This window comes from Heloderma suspectum, chromosome 15 (genome assembly GCF_057233095.1).
Source record: "Heloderma suspectum isolate Gila_16-S chromosome 15, 16-S_ref, whole genome shotgun sequence".
NCBI lineage: Eukaryota > Metazoa > Chordata > Lepidosauria > Squamata > Helodermatidae > Heloderma > Heloderma suspectum.
Window position 1 is genome coordinate 7,173,936 of NC_139472.1, and position 9,513 is coordinate 7,183,448.

The window sequence follows — 9,513 nt, forward strand, 5'->3', positions numbered from 1 at the left end:
GCTGAAGCAAATGGATATACAAGTGCGCTGGATGTGCCAAGATTGAGCCAGATAATACATTTGCACGCGGCAGGAAGACTAAGCAGAGACCGTGATAAAAATGGATAAAATGTATGAATCGCGAGAAATGTTTCAACTGGGGTCACCCAGTTACGCAGATGGGCGCTGGGTTCAGGTCAGATGGAAGAAATGCAGAAATTGATGTGTGGAATTCATGGCCACACCATGTGGTGAAAGTCACTAGGTTCCATGACTTTAGAAAAAGATGCATCAATGGGGGACAGGTCTATGCTAGTTAAATAGAACTTCCACTTTCAGTGGCAGTTTACCTCTGAATAACAAAGGGTGGGGACAAAACACTGGGACGGCTGACATCTCTGCGGCCTGCTCGTGAGCTGTCCCCTGCTGGAAACAGGATGGTGGGGTAGAAACCTTGTTCTGATCCAGCTGGGCTCATCGGATGTCCAATCTGCATTGATGCCTGGTTTAAGAGATTATTTGGGGGGGGGGTCTTCCTCGCAATAACGGAGGGCAAAACTACCACTTTGCAGTCACTCATTTGAGAGCCCTGAGTAATTTGGAAAAGCCCGATCAGCAGGCGCGCATGGCATGCTGCAGCGGTGACATCACAAACCACAACCCCAGTTCAGGCCATGTTCAACCCACACAAGCTATTTGGCCCATCCATCACCAATGCCTTTTCTCTTCCCTGACATCACCTCCCGGCCAGCTCAAACGCTTCCTGCATGTTGCTCCAACATTGCACTGTTCCAGTCTCTACCCACCACTCTTGTCGGACAAAACAATAAATAAAATAAAAACAGAACTGCAATGCACAAAGACAAAAGATTCAAGAGATGCCTGCCTCCATTTCCTCCCTCATTTCAGCCTCCGCTGAAGCTCCGATTTGAAAATAATGGTTAATGCCAAAATTGTACAGTCGTCGAGGTCTGCGAAAGTCATCAGGTTTACCCCACCCTGCCTTCTCTTACCAATTTGCCAGCAAATCACATGCTGATGTCCCACCGGAATCAACTGGACGGGCTGAACATGCCTTTATTCAGAAATAAGGTCAACTGAGTTCAGTGGGACTTACTTCCTTGTAGTGACGACTGTCTGCATCCTTGAGCGTACTTCTTCAGTCAAACCGAACTTGGGCCAGGATCAATACCTCTGGAGCATAGCCCCGTTGCTACGTCAGTTGTCATAATTTCAATCCCTGTTCTTGTCAATTTTCACCAGCTTCTCTGCAAAGCTGTGAGGTTTCCTCTCTTTAAAAAAAAAAAAAAGCCTATTTAATAAAAAGCCTGTTCAAGCATCTAGACCTCTTGGATGCAAAGGCCTCCAAGCAAAGCAGCTGTGCAATGTGTCCTAGAAAGACTTCCGTTGCAGATGCTGGCCTGCAAAAATGGCACCCTTTTGGCTGCAAGCGAACTTTTAATCTCAAACATGGAGGTTTGTAATACTGAGAGGGGTAGAGATCCAAGGATTTCCAGAGCCTGCCATCTGGCTCTGTGGACACAACCTTAAAATAATAATAATAATAATAATAATAATAATAATAATAATAATAATAATAATATTTTTCCTGGAAGTCTTGAAAAGAAAACAAAAAGCTGTGTCACCCAAGGAGCTTTTTGTAAGCCATACATTTTAAAAGCTAATGGAGTTCTGAGTGTCATCGTAACTTATCCTGACGCTAATTTTTCCCTGCAGTAATGAAACTGCACTCTTCTGGGTCCTGACCAGAAGCCACAAGATGTGCCGTTGCTTGCCAGAAGAAAGATGCTCAGAATGGAAATGCAGACTCCAGGTGAGCATGTTTCATGAGAAACATTTACGCAGTATAAGGTCCCTTCCGACCAGGAAATTATATTTATAGATATATACTGACCCTTTTCATTTTTCCCCCGACTGTGGTGTTCCAATCTTCACTCTCTTACAGTTCATATTTACTCAGGAGTAAGTCCCACTGAATTTGGTGCGACTTGCTCCCTGGTTAGACATGCGCAGGATGGAAGCTTTCAAATGATTCCCCTCTATCCTGAGCTTTAGAATTATTTTGACTCCAGAAATGGTCGCATTCTCAACTCTGTCTCTCTGTCCCTCTCTCTCTCTCAATCTCTCATCTATCTATCTATCTTCTGGATCTGTTAACCTGTATGAGATAAAGGATAATAAGAAAATCAGCTCAAGATAAAGGATAAGAAAATGCACATTCATAACAGGGATGAAGGGCTAGAAATAACAAATAAAATAAAACCATCTTAATTCCATCTAAAACCACTGAAGAACTCCTTGCGATCCAAATGTTGGGGGGCAGGGGGTTGACCCAGGCAGAAAGAATCTGCTGAAAAACCCGAAGGATTTTTGTTGAAGTGGGATCCGAAAGAGTTCTGCTGGCAGGCTCAGCTGGGTGCCCGGCTTTCAGAAGAGGTGACTTGAAAGTAAAACGAATCAACAGTAAGGAGAAGGAGCATCGCCGGTTTTTATTTTTTAAAGCAGGGAACAGCAGAGATGGGTCACCTCTCCCAGGTTCTTTTTTCCCCCTTTTTGCACCTGGTGGAAAGGTAGAAGCAGAAGGTCACTTACTTGCTGTCAGTTTCCACAGAGGGCCGGTCTCGGCTGAAGGAGACGACGTCAAAGACGACTCTCTCGGAACAGTGGAGTGGAAAGTTGACTGCAGTGTCTCTTCTTCCTTAGCACAATGACATTGTTCAGGATCTCTGGCAGAGCAAATTGCTCAGCTCAGCAGCCTCCCCGGCAGACAGTGCCGCAACACGGGCTGCAGGAGTTCTGCATATCAGCATGTGCTAGGCACTCTTAAAGGGGAAGGCAGGCGCGGAAGGAGGAGGCAGACGTGAGCAGTGGTGGTGGACTGGAAATAAATAAATTAAAAGCCATTGGCAGTTTGCAGCCTCAAGGGCGCATGGGAGCATCACCAAGGTCATCTGAAAACCACCACCAGCTCCACCTACACCCGTCTCCCACTTTCTTTCTTGGCCTACCGACAGAGAGGGACTTCTCAAAGGGGGGCGAGAAAGGATCACTGGGGCCACCACAGTTTGGAATGGACTAAATGTATGCGCTATTCCGGCGCATGTCCTCACTGAAACTAAGGTGGGGTGTGTGTACGGAAGAGCACTGCGCCGGGCTCTCATGCGAGCCCCCTTTGCTCCGTGAACAGGAGACGTTGCCAGGCGATTGCCCCCTTTCGCATGCTTGATCGATCGATCGATTATTTATTTACTCACCACATTTATATCATGTCTTTATCCTCTTGCAAGGAGCCCAAGGCAGTGTACATGGTCGTCCTCCTCTCCATTTTATCCTCACAACAACCCTGTGAGGTAGGTTAGGCTGAGAGTCACTGACTGGCCCAAAGTCCCCCAGTGAGCTTCATGGCCGAATGGGGATTTGACCGAGTCCCGGTCCAGCCCTCCAAACACAGCGTTAAAGCCACTATATATATCACATTAATAATAGTTCACAGTTCATAAGGAATACTAATAATGAAATAACTCTTCTGATTGCTTACGAGAGACTTCCTTTGGTCTCGTTTGTTAGCACAACAGCCCTGCAAGGTAGGCCAGAATGAGCCTCAATATTGTTGTTTTTATCCTAGAGAATGAAAAATGACACCGCTGTCCAAATCTGCCCCAATGGAGTCCTGTTCTGAGCTGGGATTCGAAGCCGGGACCATAGCCGGTATCCTGCTAACCTGCAGACTAGACTAGCTAATGAGGATAGTTCCTGGCGATTTTTAAAGTCTCTTGTCTGAACAGAGAGACTAAACTTTAGAAAATTGGGGCCAGTATGTGCAGGGGTTTTGTGCAATGGACCACCAGCACTGATCCTGTTAGTGCCTGGCCTGGCATGTGGGCTATCAGGTACCTAGCAAGCTTCTCTGTGGCTGGCGGGCATATCTGAAAACATCTCCCCCTGCGTGCAGCCTCAAAGGGACTCTGCATGGTGTAGTGTGACATGTGGAACCTGTTTGACTCCAACTTCCACTAGCCCCTGTCAACATGGGCGATACTCAGGATGGGGGGAGTTATAGTTCAACAACTTCCAGAGAGCCACTGGTTCCCCACCTCGGGGGGTGAGCATAACAGACGGGGGAGACCTGGGTTCAAACGCCTAGTCAACCCTGTAGCTACCTAGGCTATCTTAGTCCAGTTGCTATCTCTTGGCATAACCTACCTCACAGGGTTGTTGAGAAGAGAAAATGGCAGGGGGAACAATCATACACATGGCCCTGATCTCTTTGGGAGAAGGGCAGAATATAAATGTAATGAATGAACAAATGAATTAATGAATATAAGGATGACTTCCAGGTACTGGGTGGATGGCATTCTCTTCCCCATCAGCCTGCCTAGCTGGCATGCCCCAGCAGAAAAGGTATTCCAGATTTAATCATATTCATATCTCAAAAAAGAACAGTTCCCAGATTCCATCCCTCAACATTCTGTCACCCTCCAGCATGACCAACAGATTTTCTACACAAGATATTTATCATGTGCTCGTCATTCCCTGCTCACAATTGTTTATGGATTCTTTAGATGATGTCATAACCCTCCAGTTTGGTTTCTGTGTCTAAACAGCACTTTTGGCGAGTTTTTTTAGAGTAGGGAAAATGTGGTATTTGTGAAAGGCAAAGCGATTGCTTCTTTCACTGGAGTATTTGTGCTATTCCGCTATACCACAGTGCCACCTAGAGGTTATGTAGTGGAAAAGCAGGAAAGGAAACGCTCCTCATGTAGCGCTCAGATCTCAATTCTGCAACAAAACCAAAACTTGATACAGACCATTAAGAGCCTTGTATAGAAAAGCCCCAAGAAACAGAACCTGGGGGCAGAACTCTGCATAGATGAAGGGGTGGAGCTATGCAAATAGATGCTGAGTCAGTTCTCAGGAGGCCCCATTTAGTTCTATGGCAGGAGTGGGCAATCTTTTTTCTGTCAAGGGCCACGTTCCCTCATGGGTAATCTGTTGGGGGGCTCATGTCAGTGGTGGGCAAGGCTGAAGCCAGTGATGGGGATGGCCAAAGTCAAAAGTGGGTGGGTCACCCCTTCGCTCTCTCTCTGACACCCCCCTCTCTCTCTGACACCCCTTTCTTTCTCTCTCTCTCTCTCTCCCCCTCTCTGACACCCCCTTCCCACTCTCGTCTTTCCTACCTAGTGAGCTGCCAAAGGAAAGGATAGATCGCTCTTGCCAGAAGTCTGAACTGATTGCATGCAGAGGGCTTTTGAAATTAGGCAAGGAGGCCAAAAGTTGCCCACCCTTGTTCTGTAGCCTCCCTGAAAGGTGGAAGAGTAAGGAATGGGGATGTTTTCATTACTACCTAGCAGGGCTTAACTGTGGAGCATAAGAAGAAAAGAATCAAGAGCCTCTGAGCAGGTGGAGAGTAAGGTAGGCCTGTAGGTAGGAATTATTATTCCTGTTTTGTAGATAGGAGTCCCAAAGATGACTGGCTGTGACTTGCTTAAGGCCAGTGAGAGAGTCTATGGTAGAGAGACAAGATTCAAACTAGAGGCAACTACATTCACAGCGGAGTCTCTTTGTTACTCTGCTACACTACACTTGCTTTCAAAGTGTAATTTAAGTTTCCCCTTAAAAATGCAAACATTTTATTTTGGTCAGTGTTCCAATGTATACATTTGAATACTCAAAATGCTATGACATTGGGCATTTCTACATGAGGCTTTTATCCCACACTTATACCAAGGGTTCTGTGTCCAGATACTTTACAGGGTTCAGCTCGGCTCCTTTACATGTCGTTTTTTCCAGGGGGTTTCTTTCTCTTTTTCTATATGTTTCATTATACAACCACTAGATGGCACTGTAGTATAGCAGAATTGTGCAATTACATGGGGCTTCATAACCTGTTATATAAATAATAGCAGACTTTTCTCATTAGGAAAAAAAACCTGTGATAATGTTTGCAAAGGGCGGGAGAGGCCCTGGGGGATGACATCACAAGCACACAATAAAAGCCTCATGGAGAAAGGTTCCTTATGACCCAGGCATATCAGGCTGAAAGTGAGGGAACCCACAAGATAATCAAGTCCAACCCTCTCACTCCAGGTAGAAATGTTTAGGGTACAATCTTATGTATGCTTCGATAGAAAAAAGTCCTACAACTCCCAGCATTCCCCAGCCTGCTCACTGCAAATAAACTCAAATAGTCCAGATGACTAAATGTCATGTGTCACAAAAACAGAATCCAAACATACGGACAACTACAGAGCAGAATAATTTCAGATCGCTTGAGGAAGTGAGCCAAATTGCACACTATGGAAGATTTAAAAAAAACACACACAAGACACCAACAGGCATTAGAACAGAGGTGGGCAACTTCTGAGGGTGGGAGGTTGCTCACCCCTCGTCTACTCTGGCAGTGGCTCTTAAGATTTCAGATAGGCCATTGATTAGGGATGATGGAAGTTGTAGTCCGAAACATCTTGAGGGACCCAAGTTGTGGAAGGCTGAATTCTAATGATTTAATTAACTAGGGGCACAATCCTATGCATGTTTAGACAGAAACCCAACATTCCCCAACCAGAATGACTGGCTGGGGAATGTTAGGAGTTGTAGGACATTTTTCTCTCTAAACATGCATAGGTTCTAAACGTTGTAGTCCTTAGCAGATTCTACAATTGTTAGTCAATATCAATAGAAGTTCTTTAGAAAGATAGGCTCTGTCTGTCTGTCTATCTATCATCTCCTGCCCATGCATTAACATCTTCAGAGGAGGCTCTTCTCCGAATACCATTACTGGGAGACATATGCTATGCATTTACAAAGGACACAGCCTTCTCTGTGGTGGTGCCCCTACTTTGGAATGCCCTCCCCAAAGAGATAACATTGGCGCAAACATTTTCTTTTCAAAGCCAAATTAAAATGTTCCTTTATGCCCAGGCATTTTAGCATGTTAACATTTTAAATTAAAAGAATAAAAAAACCCTGTCATTGCTGTATTTTTGTTTGGATACGGGCTGAAACGTTGTTACTGTTATTGTGCTTGTATTTTGCCTTTTAATTTGTAGTTGTATGGGTTTTATATTGGATTTGTTTTTGTTTTTTCGTTTTTTGCTGTTGTGTACAACACTGGGATCCCTTGTGGATGGAGGACTGTTTATACATTTTATATATATAAACATAAGAAGAGCCCTGCTGGATCAGGCCAAGGGTCCACCTAGTCCAGCATTCTGTTCACACAGGGGCCAACCAGCTGCCCACAGGAAACCCACAAGCAGGACAGGAGCACAACAGCACCCTCCCGCCCATGTTCCCCAGCAACACCTGTACATAGGCATACTGCCTCTGATCCTGGCCTTCCCCTCCAGGAATGTGTGCAGTCCCCTTTTAAAGCCATCCAAAGCATCACCACATCTTGTGGAAGGGAATTCCATAGATCAGCTCTGCGCGGAGGGAAGACCTCCTTCCTTTTATCTGTCCTGAATCTCCCACCAATCAGCTTAATGGGACAACCCCATTGGGTCCTAGTATTATGAGAGAGGGAGAAAAATGTCTCCCTCTCCACATTCTCCACACCATACATCATTTTGTAGACCTCTGTCATGTCTCCCCTCACTTGCCTTTTCCCCAGGCTAAACCTGTTGTAACCTTCCCTCGCAGGGGAGATGCTCCAGCCCCGGGATCATTTCAGTTGCCCTTTTTCAGCATGTTTTCCAACTCTACATTATCATTTTTTAGGTATGATATATGCACGCACGCACGCATGCGCACACACACACACTGCCTTTCTTTTATAAAATGTTTGGAAAAGGCTAATAATGATTTAAGGCAAAAACAGTTCTGGTGAAATATATAAATAAATGCCTACATAGAAAGTTAGCAAGCAAGGAACAACCCAAAGCACTAGAAACACACACACAAACGCACGCAGAGTAACTGCAGTCATAAGACCTGGAAAATTTAGCCAGAGACAAAGAGCTAAATTCTGGTAAAGCAAAGATTGTGGGAGAGACAGACAGACAGCCAGACAGACAGGCAGACATGATTGGAGATTCTATAAATAACACAGAGGTAAAAGGCTAAATGAATGAGGGGGATTTATTCCGAGTCTCCGAAGAGGGTAGAATAAACAGAGAGAGCTTGAAGCTAAGGAAGAGTCGAAGCTGGACAAGAAGGAAAGGGTTTAAGTCAGGGGTGGCCCTCCAGATGGTCTGGGACTACAGCTCCCATTATCCCCAACCAGGCTGGGGCTGATAGGAGTTGGAGTCCCAGCAACATCTGGAGAGGCACTGCTTTCCTGCTCCAGGTTGAAGAGATAGGACATCCTCTAAAGTAAACTTCCTGGAAAACGTTCAGTTGCAACAGGGGAAAAACAAAACAACAACCAGGACTGTAGACCCCAGGAAAGAAACTGTTGTGGATTCTTTGTACAACTTTGGATCAAGAAATTAAACAGCAGGATCCTGTGCATGTTTGGTCAGCTCCATTGAGTTCAGTGGGACTTACTCCCAGGTAAGCATGCATAGCCAAAGAGCACACTCCTATACATGCCTGCTCAGAGAGGAGTCCCATTCAGGGCCGGTCCTACCGTTAGGCAGAGTGAAGTGACTGCCACACGCAGCAGATATGGGGGCAGGGGGAGCATCCGCAGCAGCAGCCTTCTTCCCCAGTTCTTCTCAACCCCCTGGACATTCCTTGGACGGGAGGACAGAGTTACGTTTGCCACATGGCCCCGGGACCCCTAAACTAGCCTCCTGCCTTACGTGTGGGGGACGGCACTGTCTCATCACCAGTTTTGAAGTAAGAGTCCAGGGCCAGCCCATTTACAGGCAGTGGGTGCCATCTGGGCCTTTGGCTCAGGCAGCAAACGTTCTGGGGCAGCCTTGGTCCCAATAGTCCAGGGCGGGTGGGAAACTTGTGGCCGTCCAGATGTTTCGGCCTACAGCTCCCATGAGCCATAGCTGGGGTAGCCACTCAGGGCACTGCCGGCTCCAGGTTCCGGACAGCCCTTAGGCAAAACACCCTCCATGGGCCCCCTCTTCCAGTGAGCCTGCCTTCTCGCCGCCATTGTCACCAGCTGCTCCTCGTCCCCATCTTTGGTACAATTTGCTTGCTGGACAGGCAGAGAGCCACGGGCATGTAGCCGCGGCATCTCCTGCTCCTCCTTCTCACGTCGTCTGGGCCAGAGCGAGAGGCAGGGGAACAAGGATGCTGAAGAGGAGGAGCAATTCCAGGCGGCTCTTTTCAGCGGGCCCCTGCTGGGATGCGGGCCCTCAGCAAGTGCCCAGCCATGCCTGCCCTTCATGCCATGCCCAAAAAGGGGACACCAGTGTGCACATGCAAATCGACCTGCATAGGTGCAAATTTAGAAAGAACTGCAGTAGTTTAAGTAGAAATATAATACATCTCACCCTAGCGAAGACCATGACTGGGGGCCCTGCATGGCTTACTCAGTCTGCCCTCCCGATGCTGTCTGTGGGCAACTTCAAGGCCCTTGGGTTCTCTCTCCTTGTGGTTCGTGGGCTTTAAATC